Consider the following 23888-nt stretch of genomic DNA (forward strand, 5'->3'; position numbering starts at 1 on the left):
ATAATGAATTTTTGGTAGAATAATCAATTAATTAAACTTTTTGGATCTGTAAGTGTGTGAATATCTGTTAGTGGACCATATGCTCATGAATAATATTGCCCCCTGACTTTTAACATACTGAACATGGTATTTTTGTTTGGAAAATTTTTTTGTGAATCATAATTCTAAATACAGCTCTGGTGTACTGCCTCTGAAGAAATTGTAGGGGTTTGGTGTTGCGATGGGGGTATTCACTCCCCACCGGAAAGGAAGGGGTTAAAAAGTCTAAGGAGGCTGTGCAGGGGGCAGCCAACTGGGGAGAGGCTGCACAGAGCAACCAATCAGGCTCAGTAGGCTCACATAAAAGGGACCTACAGGGCAGAGTAGGGGTCCAGGAAGTCCCAAGAGAGAGGACTGTGTTCCTAATGGATTGCATGATGGTAGCATCTTGGGCAGAGCAGTTGCTGACAAGGACTGGGAGAGCAAGAGGGAGCTCCTGGCTGGCTGCTGGGATGTGCTGGCTGGAGGCCCTGAGAGAAGGGCGAAGAAGGTACTGGGGCCATGGGGAAGTGGCCCAGGGAATTGAAGCAGATCTGGCAGAGAAGTTAAGGAGGGCACCAGGAGGCTGCTAGTGACACGGGTCTCTGCCACTGGGAAAAGTCTGGACTATAGAACTGGGAGATATTCCCTCCTGCCCAGAAGGGGGAGAACGTGGATGGTGACATGGTCGGTGGGCTGAGTCTTGAAGAGGACACTGCGGGACTTTGGACTGGGGTGGGTCTGCAGGCAGAGACAACGGGAGAGGCACCACCTGGAGAGGGCGCAGCAGCTGGCGAAGCTAATGCCCATGATGGCCAGTGGGAGGCGCTGCCGTGGTGAGTGAACTCTGTCACAGGTGTGTGTGAGACTGTGCATATAAGCGTGTGTGTCAGTGTACATGTGAGTGTTTGCATGTGAGAATGTGTATCTCTGCGTGTGTTTGTTTTCCACTGGACATGGTTACGGAATTGCAGGACATGATGCTCACATTGTAGTCTTAAAAACCCACTGATGACTCTTGGGAGAACTATGAAAAACATTTTACTAAGAGACAAATCTGCTGCTCAGTTTCCTGTGTTTTCTTCTTCCCTGTCTCTATTTCTACAGAGATATTTGCATGAAAACAATTCTGTTTGCACCTACTGCAGCTCCTTCCCCCCCGAACCCTTAATCCCCCTGCCTGTGAGCTCCAAGTGACCTGCTGCAATGTCCGAGACGGTTCAGGCCTCAGGTTGGGGAAATAACCTGCAGTGGGAGCAAACACTTAAAAAAAAAAAATACACTCCCAAAGATGATGGCAAAATTGTTCCTAAATTGAATGTTTTTCCTATTTTTCCATGTGGTGTTTGCAGCACTTTAAGATTATCCTCTCCTGGGGGCTTCATAAAAGCTGTAAATACTTTGAATTGCTTTCAAGGCTAGCCCTATGAAAGTTCAGTTCTCAAGGAAATACATGTACTAATATGCATTGCCATCATTATTTGGGAGACCTAGGTGCAGATGCTTTTGTGTCTATAAAGAAAAGATTGCTGATTGCTAGTGTTTTGCTAAATGTTAAATACATCCAGTCTTTGTAGTTCACAAGAAATATTTTTAAAGATAAACTTGAGTGGCGACTCCAATCCAGTGAGTCCCAGCTCCAGGGTTTATTTAGAGACTGTGAATCAAATTTTCATAAGTGACTTGAGAGCATCCGTCCCATTTTCAAAACTGACCTAAGAGACTAAGTCTCACTGGAAGTTAATGGGAGCTAGGTGCCTGACCTGCTTAGGCACTTCTGATCCAATGGAGCAGATTCATAGCTGTTCACTTCACTGCCTGCCTATGCCCTAGCTGAATTTGGCCTTGTGGATAGGCTATTTAGGGACAATACTCCGTACGCTGGAAAGGGAGACTAGATACCCCTAAGAACAGTTATCCATGTGACCTCTCTTAATGAAGCAGAAGTTTTTATTATTGTTGTATCTATTTATGAATTCGTATAGTGATAGAACGTAGGCAACTCAGCCCCATTGTGCTGGGCCCTGTACAGATATGTAAAAAAAAGGCCGTCTTCGCCCTGATTTAATTCATTTGTTTATTTGTACGTCCATAGCAGCTGAACACTTCAAAACGCTAACGCATTAGGCCACACAGCCCCACTGAAATATAAAGCGATTATCCCCATTCTACAGATGAGGAACCAAAGCCACTAAAGGACTATCTGAGGTCACCCAGGGAGCGTGTGGCACAGCTAGGACAGAACCCAGGTCTCCTGACTCAGGCTTTTCCCTTATCCACAAGCCCACCTTCCCCTGAGTGTTCAGCAATGTATCATTTGAGCTACCTCCATTTCCTGGCATTGAAGCTCAGAAATGTTTCAGAAATCGGGGGGGAAAAGTGATGGGAGCATTTACTGCCAGGCTGCATTTGCAATAGAGTTACTGAAGACTGGTTACTCAACCATGTGGAGTCAACAGCCGCCCATGCACCCTCACCATCAGGTGTCAACACAGCTACCCAGTCGGCTGTCTCTGGGTGAATGTCGACACTGCAGTCGGAGTAATTGCAGCATATGTGAGTGTACCTGAGCTAGCTTGGATTGAGCTGGCTTGCTAAAAATAGCCATGAAGCTGTGATAGCATGGGAGGTGCTTGGAGCTGAGGCAAAATACTTTTCAAATAAAGGTGAGACTAGGTGAAATCTGCATTTTATTTAGTTTTGTACTGGTGACAGAGGAAAATTCCTTTAGTTTGCACACCCCGCCCTTCCCCCTGCCAAAAAAAAACAACCCTTCCCCGCCCAAAGTGATGACATTTTCACTTTTTAAAAAAGGCCGGCTTTGTCATTAAAAAGAGCCCATTTCTGCATGGGCATCATCCGTTCTATGCACAAGGCTGCTGGACACTCCGTTTTTCAATTCAGAGCAGCTGTTTTGTAGAAAATCGGTTGTCTGAGGGGAGGTGAACTTCCCCCAGATGAATCACGCAAAAAGCTTTGAGAACAATATCCCACTAATTTTTCACAGCTCTCGAGGCAGAATGGCTGCATGCTGCACATTGCAGCCAACTGCCTTTTAAGTGCCCTGGCCATTAGGCAATAGCAGAGATGCATATTGTCTGCTGAGAACTGCCCTGGCTGTTTAGCTGCATATTTAGGAGTTTTAATCAATTTTAGTGGGTTTTTTTCTTTCTTCAGCCATATTTGGAAATTGGGTGAAACATCCCGGTGCTTGGCAATGAACACAGGTGACAAATGTGATCTCAACAGCAGCTTTCTGTGTAGGAGGGCAGGCTCTTAATCACACACACACACACACACACACACACACACACACACACACACACAGGCTCAGCAGCACAGATTAAGTGCCAGCATGATTTTTGTGGGAGTAATATCAGGAGGCATCCACCCCATACTGACTTGGAAACGTAAGTAGCTGAGCACTAGCAAACTCAGTACATGTGTTATAGCACATGGAATTTTTGTGTGTGTCTGCCATGCAGGCTGGGAAGAAATAGCAAATGCTCCCAAGCATCATCTTTGAAGCTAATGGTTTTTTTTGTGGAGGAGTAGAAGACACTAAATCCAAGCCACTGGCATGCATTGGATTTCAGCAGCACGGCTATCAGCAAGGAGTAGCCAAGACTTGAAGCATGGTGCTGAAGAAAATTCTGATTCTACTTAGACCTAGATATCTAAGTTCTTATCTGGTGCCCATCACCATGGTAACTAAGCACCTCACCATCTTTACAGTATCTATTGTCAGAACACCCCGGTGAGGTCAGGCAGTGCTATTATCCCCACCTTATTGCAAGGGGCACTGAGACACAGACTTGCCAAAGGTCACATCGGGATTGCCTAGCATAGCAGGGATTGACTTCATGTCTCCTGAGGCCTACAGTAGCACCCCATGTTTGCAGTGATTTTCCTCTTAGGGTGCATTAGCAGCTCTGAAGGGGGTGAGGGAAGTGAGCAGGACTAGAATCAGGAAACACCAGGAGATTTATGAGGCGGAGAGGGGGACCCTGGTTTCATAAACTTCCCAGTACTGGTTTTACAGATCCAGAAGTTGGGAGAGTTTGGGAAAGCTGAGCCAACCCTGAGCTTTGAAGTTTGTGGAGTTCATCCAACCCCTGGTCTCTAGGTTTCTCAATCTGGCATCTTTTACTGGCACCAAATTCTTTTACACAAAGTAATAATGACTAAAAACAGCCCTCCCACAAATCCCCGTGGGTGGCCTCCTGACTTGGATTTTCTGGGGTTACCCAGCTTTTCTGGGGAGGAACTCCTGTTGCCCCACCAGAGGTGGTGGGATCTGAACAAGCCCTGAAATCCCTTTTTCTCACTTGTCTGCTTTAATACCACGTGCATCACCCCATGACTGACAGCGACATTCTGGAACAGCCACAACATCATCCCATCTTGATGCAACGTTTATTCCTGCAAACTCGTCCGTTGGGTTGTGCTGCCGAGGCAACAGCTTGATGGAGAAATCCAGACTCCAGCGCCATTCTCAAGCACTGTGTATGGCTGTGGATTTAAGACACACAGGGAGACACGGCAAGCTAAACACAATTCATGTTAGAAATATACCCCATGTAAAGCCCTTCATAGAATGTCATGGCTTGTGGTATCGTTCTGGTCAGAAAGACATGCTGGGGGAAACGTTTGTAATCTACCACCCTTTAGGCTTGAGTGTCCTTGAAAGACAACTGAGAAATCCTCAGAGAAAGACCAGAGCTTTGGCGCGCTTGTCTTTCATTCCGGTGAACAACGAGGGGGAGAGGAGAAATGAGAAGCGGAGCTTTCCACTGGGAACACAATGCCGACAGACCCCAAATAAGCCTTTAGCAGACTAAGATAACAGGGGATGTAAATATCCGAGCTTTCCTATGCTGTCATATGTGAGATTGCTTGTGAGGATTCTCCTATCTGGTGTGTGTGCGTGTGCATAAGAGAGAGCTGGTGTGTGCGATTCATTAACTGATTCTTATAACAACAGTCTTGGACCAAACCAAGTACGATGATCCCCACTGAATGCTGTGGAAGTTTGAGAGCCTGAGTCTCATTTTATAACAAAGGCCCCAGGCTCTAGCCATGTAAATCAGTGTGAATAAGAATCAGGGCCTGAGACATGGGACCAGTGTGACTCCCACTGTCTTGGGAGAAGATCCAGAAGAGGCTTTCCATGCCGAGCTGGAACAGACTTCTGGTCCAGTCTGACACCCACCATTACTGAGTGAAGCTTTGCGAGGAACCCAGGGCTAGCAGGGCCTCCCTGGATTGAGATTAACCTGCTTTGCTTGGTATTTATTATTGTTTCACCTGTCTTCAGATGGGACCTGAAAGCACTTTGATAAATGAGCCCAGGGGCTTGTCTGGCTTCACTGTAACTCTTGCGAGTGCTTCTGCATCCTTTTGCAGACCTCACTGTCTAGGGTCTAGCCTGGTCCTCCAGTGCAGGCAGGTTCATGGAGGGTGAAGTGCTCCCCAGTGCACTCAGGTGGTGCATTGGTCAGTGCTAGCTATCTGCAGAAAGATCCTGCTGGCAGTGACGAGTTCCGAGGAAACTGCAACTTCAGGTTTAGGATGGATTTAGGTGGTGCGTTGGGCTTGAGTTGCCCCTCGGTACTGGGATGAGTTTCCTCCCTGACGGGACTAGTAAGGAGCAGCCATTTGCTAGCTTGACTGGAGCAAGAAAATCCCTGGAGACATCTTGCAGTAATGCTCATCAGTGAGTTGCATCAGAGAGCTCATCACAGCCTGCGGCAACACGACACCGGGGAACTCGTCGTCTTCACATCAGAGTCACAAAGGGCTGTGCCACACCGGCAGCCTTCCACCCTTGGATGTCAAGGGCTCCCAAGCAAGGCTGGGATGCATTCCAGAACGCAGACTGCTATCCCAGAGGGTTCCCTGGGACCAAAAGGACAAGAGTAAGAAAGTCAAACTGTCATAAATATAAAGGGAAGGGTAAACCCCTTTGAAATCCCTCCTGGCCAGGGGAAAACTCCTCTCACCTGTGAAGGGTTAAGAAGCTAAAGGTAACCTCGCTGGCATCTGACCAAAATGACCAATGAGGAGACAAGATATTTTCAAAAGCTGGGAGGAGGGAGAGAAACAAAGGGTCTGTTGGTATGCTGCTTTGCTGGGGACAGAACAGGAATGGAGTCTTAGAACTTTTAGTAAGTAATCTAGCTAGGTATGCGTTAGATTATGATTTCTTTAAATGGCTGAGAAAAGAATTGTGCTGAATAGAATAACTATTTCTGTCTGTATCTTTTTTGTAACTTAAGGTTTTGCCTAGAGGAGTTCTCTGTTTTTAATCTAATTACCCTGTAAGGTATCTACCATCCTGATTTTACAGAGGTGATTTCTTTACTTCTATTTACTTCTATTTCTATTAAAAGTCTTCTTGTAAGAAAACTGAATGCTTTTTCATTGGTCTCAGATCCGAGGGTTTGGGTCTGTAGTCACCTATGCAAATTGGTGAGGCTTTTTATCCAACATTTCCCAGGAAAGGGGGGGTGCAAGTGTTGGGAGGATTGTTCATTGTTCTTAAGATCCAAGGGTCTGGGACTGTAGTCACCTAGGCAAATTGGTGAGGCTTTTTACCAAACCTTGTCCAGGAAGTGGGGTGCAAGGTTTTGGGAAGTATTTTGGGGGGGGAAAGACGTTTCCAAACAGCTCTTCCCCAGTAACCAGTATTTGTTTGTTTGGTGGTGGTAGCGGCCAATCCAAGGACAAAGGGTGGAATATTTTGTACCTTGGGGAAGTTTTGACCTAAGCTGGTAAAGATAAGCTTAGAAGGTTTTTCATGCAGGTCCCCACATCTGTACCCTAGCGTTCAGAGTGGGGGAGGAACCTTGACACAAACAAAGCCAGCTTTTCTTCGGTCAGTTTGTGCTCCCAAGGCAAAGCATTAATATGCATTTCTCTGACGTGCTGTAAGTCACTTGTGTGAGGTGCTGCATCTAATTGATTTGAGATGCACCAGCCAAGCCTTGTGACTGTCTCTGCCGTGCCTGTGTGTAATAAGTGCAACACCCTAGAAAGAGGGGAATTACTCTTGACACTGGGATTATATCTCTGCCAAAGGCATCAATATTCTATTAAAGATATGTGATAATATAACACTAATTATCAATTGAGGGCCCATTAAAGGGTGAATACAAACAGCAATTCAATCTTACCTTTCACATTAAAAACCCACAATGATTTTCTGGTCCCTGTGCTTTATTTTTTTTAATTTTTTGTCTCCTGCATTGTTCAGTAATCCAAATTGCAGGCAAACACCTCAAAACATCTGTCTTCCCCCAGCATACTGGGGAAAAAGCTCCTCAGGACTGACCCATGCTAGGGGAAGCTCTCTCATCTCCACAAGCTGAGAACAGTGCAGGGAACATCATAGTCTGTTCTTATTTGCCTACTTGCCTCAGGGCAACATAATAAATTGCCTTGATTAAATTATTGAGAAAAGCACAGGGCATGTGAGATGAATTGGTACTAAACCAGCCTCTCAAAGCCCTCAGTAACTATAAATCCAGCCAGCAGAAGGAGTGCAACTTATCTTTCCAGGGTGAAGCTGTGGTGTGTTGAAAACTGAGTTAAAATGATAAGCTATCACTTTAAGAGTAAAGGGCTTCCTGGTCCTACTTGCAGGCTACGAGTCTCTGTAGGGAAGTGTGTGATATGGGCGCTCTGCGGTCAAGTCTGTGAAAAGTCACCCTAGAGCAAAGCAGCATGAGTTGTGCCTCATTGCCTCAGGGAGCAGCCTGATTTGTCACTCTCTGGCTTTTGCTTCTTGTGTGCTAGGGTTTTGGATTTTAAGAAATAAGATAATGTTATGTTCCAGCCTTCCAGCAAGAGTATTTGCTGTTTTTATTGAACTTTCTCTGTGTGGTGTGAACATAAGAGAGGATAGGGCAGTTTTTGGCTACAAGTGAGCTGTAGGAAAGATCCATGTGAATTGGACAAAGGTCTGAAAGGAAATGGGAAGCAGGGTTAGTCAAGAGAGTAGTTAGTGTAGCCACCAGCTGCCAGAGATTGTCGTAGTGCCCAAGGGCCCCCTTTGGGATCAGGCCCCCATTGTGTTAAGCGCTGTACATCTACATAGGAAGAGGTAGTTACTGCACTGAAGAGCTTAGGTCCAAATGTGAGAAGTGAAGTAGGGTGAGGGTACCAATGATGGAAGCACATGGCTGCATAGGTGAACTGTATGTATGGGTTGCAAGTAAATTCTTTCCCCTGCCTTCAGTGTAAATAACTCTGCAATATCCAGAATCCCTGCTTGCCCCTTGCCTAGCCATTATCTGCAACAGATTGAAGCTTCCAGGCTCTGAGTCGGTAGCATGCCACCAACGTCCCTCCAGCACTTCCAGACTCTCTAGCAGATGCCAATTCCTCCACAGAAAGGTCCAGCACAAGGCCAAGGCACCACTTGCATCCTCAAAAAGGGCTTAGTTGGGAGCAAAATGGTGCGAGGCTTTGTGCCTGCTTTCCCCCCGGGCTGACTGTCACCCTAGAGAGCAGTTCTGCTGTCCCTTCTCCCCACTTCTTATTTAAGCCTCTGTTTCTATTTATCTTAATTACTTCTAAGGGGCCTATCACTTGAGATCTAAGGTCCAGCATCAGAGCCCTGGTCTGTGGTACATGCATGGGTTTAACTAAAGGTGTGTTTTATTTGAATCTGGCCAAACCAGTGTAAATCTTAAAGATTTAAGACTGTCCACACAGGGTCTGCACTGGTTTAGCTAATCCAATTAAAAAATTAAACTGGTGCAACTAACGTGCCCGTTTAACTAGCTAAACTTGCAATGTAGGCAAGGCCAAGGTGCTGTTATCTAAGTGGTGGTGTCTAAGGTTATATCTACACAGCGCACTATACCTGAGCTTTGTTGCAGGTTTAACCCCAACCTTTCCTTCCTTCCACACACACATCAGTTTGACTTGGGTCAGCAAACACTCAGGACCTGGGTCCTAGGAGTCTTCGGAGAGTTGGGCCCAAGCCCTGTCATTTTACAGTGTGGATTCAGGTCAGGCAACAATCCCAAGTCAGAAGGCCTGTGTAGTCCAGTACGGATGTGTGAGCATGGCTGTGAGACCCAGGGCCATCCATTGTAAACCTAGGCTCACAATGCAGTATGGCTGCTCGAGTAGAAACCAAGTCCACGAGCCTGGGTCCCACAAACTTGGGCTTAGTGTGCAATGTAGACATACCTAAGAATGCTTCCACTCCTTGCTTTTAATAGGGCCTCTCTCTAGTGGCTGGAAACATGCACAAAAGCTTTAAAGCCCCAGTAATTTTGCTGGTTTTTGCAGAGTCTCCTTTCCCACAGCTGTAGGGCTGCTGCAGCTTTGAGCACTGATTGTTCCCATGTCGAAGTCCCAACAGGGAGAGGTTCCTAACTAAACTTGATGAGGAGAATGTCGTCTTGACCTCTCCAGAGGCGGTTTCCCTTTCACCTTGCACAAAACCAGCTGCCTGGGTAGGAGAACGGGCCTTTGTCAAGTACTTTGCAGCTCTGAAGAAGAGCTGGGTTTTTTTTCCTCCTTGAAGAAGACTTCATTTTCTGAGGGCAGGAACTAAGTAATATTTAACATCACTAGAGGGACACCCCCCTTCCTCCCTGGAAGAGACCTTTCCAAAAATTTGGGGCCAGCGGCTGATCTCCTGTCTACAAAAGGAGGCTAATGAAGCTAAATCCCCTTTAAACATCACAGGAGGCATCTCAAGGCAATGGGCTTTTTTCCAAGTGGAATGTTTTTCCCCCTGCCCTTGTAAACCCCGTGGTTGTAGTTCTGCTAGCTAGTGTATTAAGCATCTCCGAGCAAGAGAGTCATTGACTTCCACAATTTCCTCCCTCCTTTTACCCCCAGCAGCTCTGATCTCTCTGATCAACTTAGTGATGGTCTGTAGTGCTGAGCTAGCCTGCAAAGGTCAGGCTGAGATGAAATTCATTTTTACATCCCCTGTTTTGGAAGGGAAAAAAATGACCTGTGCCAGGGGAGAGCTGTTGCTTAGATTCAACCCATGCATTCCAAGAGCCCCCATCTAAACAACCAGCATGTAATACAGAGTAGTTCATACCAGCTGTTTAACCTCTTCCTTGTCAAGGGGATTTACAACTCACTGTGCTCCAGGAACTGGATGGCGAAAATATTGTTAAGGCAGGAATAAGTGCACATCAACTTTTAGATTCTTTCAATGCTTCTGGCTTCCAAGAGGCCTGCTGCATGCACGCTCACCCTGAAAACAAAATCTGGCCTCATGATCACACAACCAGTTCAGTAGAGAGTGTAAAAGCCTATTGCTATTGTGCTGGTCTCATTACCCGAGTGAGTGCTCCAAGGCCCCAACCATGCCAGCTCCTCTGTGTGGGTGCAGAGCCTGGCACCTGAGGGAGCCCCCATGTCCTCCCATGCAGAACCTTTTGCAGGATCAGGGCCTAAAAGTAGAATCAAAATTGCTCCGCCACTAATGCCAATAAAAGGGCACACCTTACCGCCTGTGCCTGGGTGACGTGCAAGCACCCTGAATTTCCAATACATATCTGCAAACATTCCTGGGATGGGGATGAATTCTAGAGACCTGGACTCGCCCGGGTGTAGCATTGACAGAGAGATGCTATTCTGGGAATTCCTCCTGAGCATTTGTTTTCTTGCATGCAGCAGCAATAGTCAGCTATGCGTTATTTTAAAGAGACTGAATATTATCCTATCGCCTCTAGGAGCTATAGGTTGAAACCACCGAGAGAATCAATCTCAACCTCTGTATGATCAATCCTGTCAAAACATGATCATTTAATTCCTTATAAAAGCAAGGAAGGCATGTTTAAAATGTCATCCTTTGGGTCTATGAGCAGGATTCCTATTAATCAATCCCCTCAGGTAAACGGTATTATTTAGGAGCTTTCTGACAGCAGACAAGCTGAAAACATTTTTAAACAATGCACACAAGATTCACAGTATCTCAGACTTTTTTAAATGATGCTGATGTTGTGTTTCAGGTTTATCCTACAGATTAATCACAATGGAGTGATTGTACCCAGAGACACATAAAAGAGGAAGGTGGCTCTGCAGAGGTTAACAAGGGCACACATGACCCATGCCTGAGATAATGCACCACTGAAACTCCACACTAATAACCTCTAAATTGACAAGGAAATCTGAGTGGGTAAAAAATTGAAGTAAATGATTCAATGGAACTCTGTCTCCTGAAGACTTAGATGCTTTGAAAATAGGACTTAGGCTCCAAAGTCACTTAGGGTATGTCTACATCGCAGTGAAACACTTTTGGCTGGCCCTTGTCAGTTGACTTGGGTTTGCAGGGCTTGGGCTGCAAGGCTATCCAATTGCAGTGTAGACACTTGGGCTGGAGCCCAGGTTCTGGGACCCTCCTGGCTCTTGAATGCAGAAAAGGTAATCTTGTGAACTGATACATAAGAGACACACAGGTGCACTCATTTAGTGTCGGACATGAGTGATAGGGAGATATATATATTTAAATGAAAATATAAACCATGGCATGTGGGTTCACTCACTCTGATACCTGACTATAAAGGAGGAGTCATGGAGCAGGTGACTAGTCCTGACCTCTTGGTTCTGTTCATGAATCTGCCATTGATTTTCCATGAGGCCTTGGGTGAACTACCTCAACTCTCTTGGACTTGGTTAACACACTGATCTAGTCATGTTTACCTACATCGCAGGGATGCTGGAAGGCTTAGAACGATTTGAGATGTTTGCCTTAAACAAATACAAAGTAGTATGGTAAAAGCACCAGCATGGAACAAGGTAGCAGCCTGCCTTAACTCTGACTTTCCCATCTTGACAATGCTGTGTGCTAAGCTTAATGCTAGCTGACTCCCAGAGCATGGGCTAAAGCCAATTTGAAGACAATTGTGATATCCTCATTGAGTTTAATGGGCTTTGATTCAGAGTCTCAGACAGCAAAACCAGATACCCAGAGACACTCATGATATCGACAGCAACAAAGATTCTCAGGATAGATGTCCTGAGAATGTCAGACCTCACTCAGAAGGATGTCCTTCTAGGAGAAAAGCATGGTGCAGAGAGGGGATTTTTTTAAATACCCCCCCCATTTAAAAGAGAAGATATTTGACCGATATGACAATAGGCATGGATCAGTTGGATTCTTTATTGGTTCTGAAGGTGCTTATATTTAAAACAATTTGTTACGGTCTCTGTGATTTACTGCTGCACTGGAAAATGGGGCTGAGTATTGATTCTTTGCCTTTTCTATTGCAAATGGGTGTCATGTTTTATGGTATGTCAGAATAATAGCAGCGGGCACTTTATCAATGTCAAATGTTAAAAATGATCAGCTATTGTGATGTAGGAGATTAAATATGAAAGCTTGATGGGTATATAAAAGCGAAATGGCAATAATAAAGGGATTTTTATGTTCAACTCGTTGCTCTCTTGAATCTACCTGGGGAGCTCTTAGAACCAATTGTGCTGATCAGTGACACATCGCCATGGGTTAAAGGACTGGAAAGTGCTGGGTTTTATTCCCCAGGTGGTTGGATTTGTTGCTGAGCTGATGTGGGGGTTGAGAGTTCTAACTTGCCCTTCTCAGGGAGGACTGAATGATGGTGCTTTTGATGGCTGAGCATGAGCCACACAGTGCTGACGTCCGGTGTTTCTGCAAAATGCAAACCCACCAGGGCATTGAGCACACAAGATGCAAGGCTTGTGAATCTGCCAACAGGTGGGCCAGGCGCTGGAATGGACTTTCCCAATGGGAATATTCACCCATTCAGCAGCTAGTTTCACTGTGTGCACTTGTACATTACTACAGCCAAGGAGTTTCCTGGTGCCCTGCCCTCACTGTTGAGTGGAGAAGGCCAGTAGGAGACATGCTGAGCTCATTTCATGTGCAACTCACTTATTTCATACTAGGGCGCCTCTGGCTGAATGGAAACCGACCCAGACAGTCCCAAGGGGAGAGGTGTTTGAAATCCAAAGCAGCTTCTGAATTTTGCAGATGGATGCTATTTTCATAACAGGTTGAACCAGAACCCCAGATCCAAACCACACCTAAAACTGGAGTGTTTGACGTGTGGATCTGCATGTTACAGCATGAGCACCTCTCTCTTTAAGATAAACAAACATGTTCTTGAAGCATTTAATAAATTGATTAGAAAATTTGTGCTTTAATAATCAGTTGGGAACCCAGCATAGCAGGGAAAAATGGAAAACAGCAATAGCAGCGCCAAAGATGCTGTCTGCCCAGCTGTTTGGAAATGAAACTGAGATATCACGTTTCAGCTGCTGAGCTGATTGAAATTTTTTCGTTGAAAAACTTTTTGAGAAAATGTGGCTTTGTGATTTTTAGTCAAAATTTTCTTGTTTCTTGGCAAAAAATCTGAAAACAAGTGGTTTTTGTTTTGTTTTTCCTCAATTAAAAACAATTAGTTTTTAGTTTTAATTTTGGGATTTTGGAATTCAGGTTTTTTGTTAAAAGAGGTGGGTGGGTGGGGTTTTGATTTTTTTTTTTTTGTTTGTTACTAAAATGGTATTCAAACATGAAAACATTTCATTTATTTTTGAAAAGCTGAACAAATTTCATGGGAAATTTTAAGAAGTACAAACCAAATATTTTTCAAATTTCCTCTGAGACGTAATTAACTTTTTTCAAACACATCTGATCATCAACTCCTCAGGAACCTCTTACAAACTGAACTGCTTCTGACAAGCTGCTTGGAGCTGGAAAAGAAGCTAACCTCCACATAAGGGAGTAAAGATAAAGCTTTCCCATAAAAGTGTTAAAGTGTAAAGAATGTGCTGCTGCCCCTTTAAAGACAAAATACAAACACAGCAGAGTTTCCTGCAATCAAAGTGCAAAGCAGAGGGCTGGAGCATGGCTCATTGCAGCCAAGCTCCCAAGAAGAACGTTCACAACCATGTTGTCAACACTGTTCACGCTGCCTGTGTGTTCTATTCCTTTCCCCTAGCTTGTGTCTGTCTTGTCTATTTAGATGGCCCACTCTTCAGGGCAAGGACAACCTGAGTCTCTCTGTTTGTATAGCATCTAGCACAATAGGGCCCCACTCTTGGTTCTTAAGTATTACCATAGTACACCTGTTTAATAATAGTGTTTTACTCTCAGTTCCATTCCTCTTCCTAAAGAACCTCTCACTGCTCAGTTCATCCCCCCAGTCCTACCCAGCACCATGCCTACTACAATGAGATGGAGGACTTAATTCCCAACAGGCGGTCCTGCAAATCCTTGTGTTCAGGGCAATCAGATGTGCTGCTTCCTCTAGCCAAAGGCATGGCTAACCCCTTCCCAGCCAACCATTGGACAGGATCTGTCTCTATATCTTCCCAGTACTAGTGGTCCTCTGACTCCATCCCTCCCTTGAGAATGTCTTCAAGTTCACCTGCGTAACTTGGATACAAAAAGCAAAATTAAAGAGCAGCTGAATTAGAAGAGGTGGGGAATCGGGTGTTTGGGGAGTTATTACTTCCTGGACTGGGGAAAGTGCAGAATTTCACCCAATGGAGAAATCAGACACTGAAACTGATTGGTTTGGGGTCTGGCACTGGTTTATGGACATAGGCATCCATCTAAACCTAACCTAAGAACAAGTGCCGTGTGGATACTGCAGTATATACCACAGACCAGCAGCCCGCACAGCAGCTGTCAAAGGGAATTGGGGAGGGGCAGATTTTTAAATGCTGATTTCTGGCTGAGTGACAGGTCTCTGAGCTGGAAGTGAAGTGTGACTCCTGCCTTCTCAGCCCTGGAGTAGGATAAGAAAGGAACGTCATTGACACCAACGTGTCTACTGTAGACAGGAGATACTCCCAAAGGGCATCACTCACAGCACCCAAGAGGGAATAGACTGCTTCTGCTGCTATTTGATCTACCCCTGGAGACTGACGAACTCAACCTCCCACCAGTTCTCCCTGTGCTGGAAAAAAAAAAAGGAACTTTTTAACTTGATCAATAAAATGTTATTTCAGTTAGTAATTATTAATAATTACACAAGTACTTTATTACGGAGTAACTAAGAAAAGCATAAAGTTCTTGAAGTCTAGACTCTAAATATTTTTTTTAAATTGTTGTAAACAAGAAAAAAATATGCAGGCGGGACAAATGTTCTCCTAATTATCCAAGGACTTCATTAGCTGGCACTAATTAAAGCATTTTTTGGAGTCTGACAAATGTCTAGAATTACTCTGTTTAGAAGTTAGCTTTGACTCTGGTAATTTATTTAAAACTAGAATGTACTGGAAAAAAACAAACCCTCAACTAATTTTATTTATGAAAGTTGATTACAATAATTAGTTATGTTACTAAAAGGAAGGCTCTGTTGAGGGTAATTTCTAAGAGAGGGATGGATTGGCTTAGGTCCAATACTAACTGGTTTGAACTTTGCTAACCCATTGCAGAACGATTGCCCCAAACTCAGGTCCACCCAGTGTGAATCTTTTGTAGACCTTCAGAAAAGTTTATCAGACCCTTCTGTTCATTATTAATTCAGTTGCATCCTAACTCTTCTCTTCCATACTCCAGCCAAAAACAAACAGAAGGATATGCACTATGAGAGGCTGTTCTGTGCCATTACAGCTGGGAGCGAAATCTTCCTTTTTTCTCATGGAACTTTGCAGCCTCTAGACACATTTCTTTTTTTAAAAGAAACAAACTACCATCTTTTGGATGCTGCTGGGACTTAAACTTCTGAAACCCTCAAGATTTGTCCATCACCAAAAGAGGAAACCTTGTAAAAATACTGTAGTATTATCCAATAACCGTTCAAAATGCAACGGGCCAGTCGTAGCCCTGTGTCATCACCTAAACAGGGATAGAGGGGAGAATTTGCATCTCTCCTAATCGGGGACTGTGACGGTCTTCCCAGCCATGGCCCTTCCTAGCCCATCCACCTCACCTCACCTCTACTGCAGTGCAGACCCCTGACCGTTCCCTTTGCACAGGGGTAGTGCAGAACTGGCAGAACCAGTCCTGTGCCTGAATGGAACCGCCCCCTTCTTTGGGTGTATTACACTTGCCCCATGCCTTGTGTAAAGGGCAATGAAGGATAGGGTCCAATAGCATCACTGCAGTTTTGGATCCATGCTTCCTGGCACCGCAGGATTTTTTTTTTTTTTTTGATAAATGAACAGGTGTATTTGATTTCAGTAAAATAAACATCTCACTTAAAAAAAATCTAATTCTTGGAGCAAACAGTACAGTCATAACGGGAGTGACTCAGTTTCTTAGTAAATGAAATTCAGTAATTACAGATGTGGATGTCCTTATAGCTCTTACATTGCTAAAAGTAGGCCTAAGTGTTTTGTTCAGCACAGTCCCACGCAGCAAAGACATTGCCCAATTAGTAACAAGCTACTCACTCAGAGAAGAAATATTTTGCACGGAAAAACAACACATTAATTTTGTTCCAGAGAATGGTTGCTCCCTTCAAGGGACACTGTCAAGAATTTTAGGACTGCCATGGCTTTCCCTGTACACAAGGAAACAAGTGGGAGGGAATCCGCCATTGTTGCCACCTCTCCTGAGTTTATCAGAAGACTTGAAATATTTGTGTTCCGTAAAGCCCCAGCTGGGGGAATCAATAGGTTGCATGAGGATGTCCGGTTTCATTTAAAAAATAAATTAGTTTTTAGTCAGCATGGTTGCAGAGAAAAGCTTGAGCCCATGAAGCAAGTACTCCCTCGGGGCTCCGAAATCAGAAGGCAAAGGAAAGAACCCACAATATATTATTTTAAAAAGCTCATGATTTTTAAGCCTGTCTCCTAATTTTTGGGGCCTGACTCATGATTATTTGATGCTGGAGGTCCGTGATACCAGTTTGTATTTCTTCTCTCCTGTACACTCACCCTTAGAAAATGTCACAGAGACAAATGTGGTCCAGGGACAGAGTAAACGGATAATACAGGCAAAGAGAAATGCAGAGGTGTACTGTCTGGGGGAAAGAGACAAACTACACAGAAGAGTCAGGGAAATGGCAAATGTAATTTGTTCGTGTTAAAAGGATGGAGATGAGGTTGATATTTACGGGGAAGACAGAGGGTTATAGGAGTCCATACCAGAGCCAGAAATTGACCCCGCAGCTTCCAACTCCCAAAGCGCAGTCTTAGTCACAAAATCATCCGTCCTCTCTACCTCCTGAGCCCATAGAGGGTTTAAAAGACTAATACAAGAAAGCAATTTTGCCCTGGGTGTTGAAAGATCATGAGCCAGATTCAGCTTTGTTATGCCCGTGCAATCCCACTGTGTTAAAAGGTGTCAGTAGGGTAAACCAGATCAGAATTTGACCTGGTAAAATATTCAGACTATTAAAAAATTATTAAAAAATAATATTTTTGTGGAGATATCTCTTTCCTCTCTTTATCTTTCTCTCTTTTAAAAAAAATAAAAATAGAGGAATGTGCTGTGGACTGAGAAAGGCACTTTAAACCTCACTTGCTACAGAGGTTAACTGGGAAGCCTTGACAGCTATGCTAATACTCTGCTATTTAGTCTGTCGAAAATGACATTGAAAAGGGTCTTGGTTAAAGATGTGGCTCATTGTTTGAGCAATTTAATGAGGTGTGACACACATACCGACCCTGTAGGAAGTATCATGGCTTTCTGAATGTTGCTGGTTGTGTTAGCCATTTGGTCCGACATCTGGTCTTACTACTAGTCGAACACTCAGTAATGTCTTTGAGGGGCCAGTCACATCTCAAGCAAGCATAAGAATGGCCATACTGGGTCAGACCAAAGGTCCACCTAGCCCAGTATCCTGTCTTCCGACAGTGGCCAATGCCAGGTGCCCCAGAAGAATGAACAGAACAGGGAATCAAAAAGTGATCCATCCATGAGGAACCATATTATAGTCTTGGCATTCACAACATCCTCTGGCAAGGCTGATTGTGCATTGGTTTAAACCTGCTGCCTATTAATTTCGTTTGGTGACCTCTAGTTCTTGTGTTTTGAGAAGGAGTAAATAACACTTCCTTATTTACTTTCTCCATAACAGTCATGATTTCATAGACCTCTTACATAACCCCCCACACCCCAGTCGTTTCTTTTCCGAGCTGAAAAGTCCTAGTCTTATTAATCCCTCCCTACGTGGAAGCTGTTCCATACCCCAAATCATTTTGTTGCCATTTTCTGAACCTTTCCTAAGTCCAATATATCTTTTTTTTTTAGATGGGGTGACCACATCTGCATGCTGTATTCAAGATGTGGGCGTACCATGGATTTATATAGGGGGCAATATGATATTTTCTGTCTTATTAGCTAGCCCTTTCTTAATGATTCCCAGTGTTCTCTTCGCTTTTTTGACTGCCGCTGCACATTGAGTGGATGTTTTCAGAGAACTATCCACAATGATGAGATAACTGGCTCTGTGGATGAGGGGAAAGTGGTAGATGTGTTGTTCCTTGACTTTTAGCAAAGCTTTTGACACGGTCTCCCACAGTATTCTTGCGAGCAAGTTAAAGAAGTATGGGCTGGATGAATGGACTATAAGGTGGATAGAAAGTTGGCTAGATTGTCGGGCTCAACGGGTAGTGATCAATGGCTCCATGTTTAGTTGGCAGCTGGTATCAAGTGGAGTGCCCCAAGGGTCAGTCCTGGGGCCGGTTTTGTTCAATATCTTCATAAATGATCTGGAGGGTGGTGTGGATTGCACCCTCAGCAAGTTTGCAGATGACACTAAACTGGGAGGAGAGGTAGATATGCTGGAGGGTAGGGATAGGATACAGAGACAAATTAGAGGATTGGGCCAAAAGAAATCTGATGAGGTTCAACAAGGACAAGTGCAGAGTCCTGCACTTCGCACGGAAGAATCCCATGCACTGCTACAGACTAGGGACCGAATGGCTCGGCAGCAGTTCTGCAGAAAAGGACCTAGGGGTTACAGTGGACGAGAAGCTGGATATGAGTCAACAGTGTGCCCTTGTTGCCAAGAAAGCCAATGGCATTTTGGGATGTATATGTAGCGGCATTGCCAGCAGATCGAGGGACGTGATCGTTCCCCTTTATTCGACATTGGTGAGGCCTCATCTGGAGTACTGTGTCCAGTTTTGGGCCCCACACTACAAGAAGGATGTGGAAAAATTGGAAAGAGTCCAGCGGAGGGCAACAAAAATGATTAGGGGACTGGAACACATGACTTATGAGGAGAGGCTGAGGGAACTGGGGTTGTTTAGTCTGAGGAAGAGAAGAATGAGGGGGGATTTGATAGCTGCTTTCATCTACCTGAAAGGGGGTTCCAAAGAGGATGGATCTTGACTGTTCTCAGTGGTAGCTGATGACAGAACAAGGAGTAATGGTCTCAAGTTGCAGTGGGGGAGGTTTAGGTTCGATATTAGGAAAAACTTTTTCACTAGGAGGGTGGTGAAACACTGGAATGCGTTACCTAGGGAGGTGGTGGAATCTCCTTCCCTAGAGGTTTTTAAGGTCAGGCTTGACAAAGCCCTGGCTGGGATGATGTAGTTGGGGATTGGTCCTGCTTTGAGCAGGGGGTTGGACTAGATGACCTCCTGAGGTCCCTTCCAATCCTGATATTTTATGATTCTATGACTCCAAGATCTCTTTCTTGAGTGGTAACAGCTAATTTAGCCCCCATCATTTTACAGGTATAGTTGGGATTATGTTTTCCAATGTGCATTACTTTGCATTTATCAACCTTGAATTTCATCTGCCATTTTGGTGCTCAGTCACCCAGTTTTGTGAGATCCTTTTGTAGCTCTTTGCAGTCTGCTTGGAACATAACTATCTTGAGTAGTTTTGTATCATCTGCAAATTTTGCCACCTCACTGCTTACCCCTTTTTCCAGATCGTTTATGAATATGTGGAATAGCACAGACCCCTGGGGGTCACCACTGTTTCTCCAGAGGCGCTGCTGTGATTAAAAAGTGTGCATGGTATGGAAAAAATGGTGCCTTCTAACACTCAGTAGAACTGGGAGGGAAGTGGTTTTCTCATTCCACAAGAATTTGAGATTTAAAAAAAAAAATTCTCATCCCAAATCAGGACCAATAATGGAAATCTTGAAAAACCAAAAATATGAAAAAATTCAGATTAGGTCAATCAAAATATTTTCTTCTGATCATTTCAGAAAGTTTCAATATCTACCTTTTTATTTATATTTTAAAATATTTTTAGTACAAATTATCTTAAATTTCAAAACAAAGGGAATTTCAAAGCAAACAATGAATTCTTTTAATTTCAGAAAAGTCAAAATGGGACGTTTCAACAATTTCAGAACCTTTTCCCCCCATTTTTATTGTAACAGAAGACTTGTTCAAGCCAAGCCTTTCTCACCACTAGTTTTGGTTTCAACAAATTGGCATTTTCTGACAAGAAAAGGGTTGTTGAAGAATACCTAATCAGCTCTGCTACTTGACATATCTGCTCCTCAGGCATCTTTGAGTCATAGCTCCTCACTTTGCTGGCGGATAATAGCGGTACTCCTGCTGATCCAGCCCGGCCATGGAAGAGTGAGCTGGATTCTGCTCCGGCTTGCTCCAACGGCTGTGAAACTGCCAGTTAAGTTCTGATGGCAAAATCTTGATTGTTTGAGAGGCAGAAAGAACCCTGCTTAACTTTTACATTCCAGGTGGAATGTGCAAGGCAGGTAGGAAAAACATCTTTGGATTGTAAATTGGGATCTGGAATCTCAAAGTGAGAGAATAATTAGGCAGTTCTACGTAGTCATTTTTACAATCACTTATGACTAGTAGCCTGATTCTCCATGCCCTAGACCTTGTGCCTTCATTCACACCTCTGCAAAGAAATTGTAAAGCACGACCAAATCAGAACTCCCCACTCCCAACGGTGATAGTGTTTCACGCTTTCTTTGCACTGGTCTCAGTGATGGCAAAGTGAAAAGCGGTGAGGAGGTACGGCTGTCACTGCACTGTGATATGCTACATTGCGTTGTGGAAAGCATTTCAGTGGTCCGCCCCAGTAGGATGTCTAAGCTGGGCTGCTAGCGTTTATTGGGTGGTGCCAGAGAGTATGACTTTTTGCAGGGGTGGGTAAACTACGGCCCGTGGGCTGGATCCAGCCCTTCAGGGCTTTGGATCTGGCCCATGGGATTGCCCCCCATGGTGCCTCAGGCCTTGCGCCGCTCTCATAAGCAGCCGGCACCATGTCCCTGTGGCCCGGGTGGAGGGGGGCAGAGGGCTCCTGCAGCTCCTGTTGGCCGGGAACAGGGAACCGCGGCCAGTGGGAGTTTTGGGGGAGGTACCTGGAGGTGTGGCAAGGGCAGCTTGTGGAGCACAGTGACGTGGTGCCAGATGCTTCCTGGAGTGGTGTGGCGTGGGGCCAGGGTGGGCAGGCAGGGAGCCTGCCCTGGCCCCGGTGTGCACCGCTGCCACCCTGGAGCCGCTTTAGGTAAGCGGTGCCAGGACGGAACCCGAACCCCTCCTGCACCCTGTCCCCCAACTCCCTGCCAACGTTAAGTTTGGCCGTCTCTAGTGTAAGGTCAGATCTTTCAGAGGGGCTGGACTCTGTCACTGAAGCCAGTGGAAGCTGACAAAAATAGTGTGTGCTGAGCAAAGAGAGATTTCACTTCCTCTGTATCTTTGGTCCAGGCACTCCTCAGAAAGGAGCTCACACAATGTCTGATTGCCAGTCATTCTTCTTCCTCCCTTTATTCCCATTCCAGTAGAAACAGATTAGAGTGCCAGACTTTAGTGACAGGCACTTGAGACTCAAATTGCTTTGGACAAACAGATGTACTACCCGCTCCGCTTTTAATATTTTAAAGTCAGAGGGAATGGCAGAGCTTGTACCATTTAGCTCAACTCGAACACCCCTGTAATTTACAGGTTGCCAGGTTCTCAGCCTTGGAGCCTGTATTTCTCGCTCCCTCTCTGGAGGCTACTTGAGGCCTCTGGCCGCAATGAGTAACAGAGCACAGGGAGGATTTTGACAGCTGAGAGCAAAAGTCCTGGTCAGAAATAAGGGCAAGGCTATTTTTGGAGCTGTCCCCGGTGGTATGGGCATCCACTGCCCATCTCCCAGGGGTGCTGAGAACTCCCGCCCTAACTCCAGTGAAGTGCAAGGAATGGTCCATCAAGTTTTAAGTCAGGATTGGATTTATTTTTTTTTAAAAAGATCTGCTCTAGTTCAAACACAAATTATTTGAAGACGTTCGCTGGCCTGCATTACACAGGAAGTCACCTAGATCGTGGCAGTGGTCCCTTCTGGCTTGGGAATCTGTGACTCTCTGGAGAGCTAAAGATAAGGCTAGGATTTTTGAAGAGTGCTTAGAGAACTAGGCACCCAACCTAAAGGGCCCTTTGATAATCACCGCCTTTGAAAACCCCTGGGGCCAGATTTTGACTTACCATGCACAACCTTATTCAATTCTGTGGGGTTGGGCTGGGTATGCATAGGGCCTAAATAGGCCCTTTGCACCTCACAAACAGATTTGAAGATAATAGCAAAGGATGGGAGAATTTCAAAGGCGTTCTTCCAATTCTTCCTGCCCGTGCACAATCACGCAGCAGACCAGCATTCTAGGACTATAAGCTACCCATGTTCGGGGGCTCCCCGGGTGGTGCAGAACTGCGGGAGTAAATGGCTCAGTGGCAGCCTCCTCCCAGCCGCTAGTGTAGGGGATGTGGCTGGAGGTGTGAGGAGGAAGGAATGGCAGAAGCACAGCAAAACCCTTCTGTGTAAATTAGAGGAGCCCTGCTCTGATTGATGTCAGATGCTTCAGGGGCCCTCAGATGACCTGAGAAGACAGGTTTGAAACCACCTTTACCCCCTGTGATACTGAACCCCATATTCTTCATCGTGATATTGTAATATGATTATAGCATAATTATGATGCATTTTGTGCAAAACGGGTCATGTGAGGTGTCAGTGGAAAAGTTCTGATTTGCTGAATATGATTGTCCTATTTGTATGCATATCATTTTTGTATCTGAAGTTATGAATATGATTATGTATCTGTATTTCAAATGTAGTTACACCTGGGTAACGCCCACTAGGCAAGATGCTTTCCATCTAGATAGCTGGTTGGGAAGAGCCTATTCAGGGCAATGAGCCATTGGGGAAAACAATAGGCCTTAGGAGAAGCTTATCCTCCTTCCTTCCTGAGAACGCTCCAGCCAGTGTGTAAGTAATAACTGCTGTGACTCCACAAGGTCATGTGACCAGGCCACAAGACTCTGGACCCCATTTTGGGGTGTCTGTATTTTTCCACAAACTGGTCGGGGAACTGGTTTTGGAACAAAGGTTTCTCGCCGTATGCTACAGCTATATAAGGCAGGGAGTGACATCATCTCTTGTTCTTCAGGCCCTGTCAAGGTTCCTCCCCCACTCTGAACTCTAGGGTACAGATGTGGGGACCTGCATGAAAAACCTCCTAAGCTTATCTTTACCAGCTTAGGTCAAAACTTCCCCAAGGTACAAAATATTCCACCTGTTGTCCTTGGACTGGCCGCTACCACCACCAAACTAGTACTGGTTACTGGGGAAGAGCTGTTTGGACGCGTCCTTCCCCCCAAAATACTTCCCAAAACCTTGCACCCCACTTCCTGGACAAGGTTTGGTAAAAAGCCTCACCAATTTGCCTAGGTGACTACAGACCCAGACCCTTGGATCTTAAGAACAATGAACAATCCTCCCAACACTTGCACCCCCCCTTTCCTGGGAAATGTTGGATAAAAAGCCTCACCAATTTGCATAGGTGACCACAGACCCAAACCCTCGGATCTGAGACCAATGAAAAAGCATTCAGTTCTTTACAAGAAGACTTTTAATAAAAAATAGAAGTAAATAGAAATAAAGAAATCCCCCCTGTAAAATCAGGATGATAGATATCTTACAGGGTAATTAGATTCAAAAACATAGAGAACCCCTCTAGGCAAAACCTTAAGTTACAAAA

This window comes from Lepidochelys olivacea, assembly GCF_965140295.1.
Source record: "Lepidochelys olivacea isolate rLepOli2 genome assembly, chromosome: 22".
Taxonomy (NCBI): domain Eukaryota; kingdom Metazoa; phylum Chordata; order Testudines; family Cheloniidae; genus Lepidochelys; species Lepidochelys olivacea.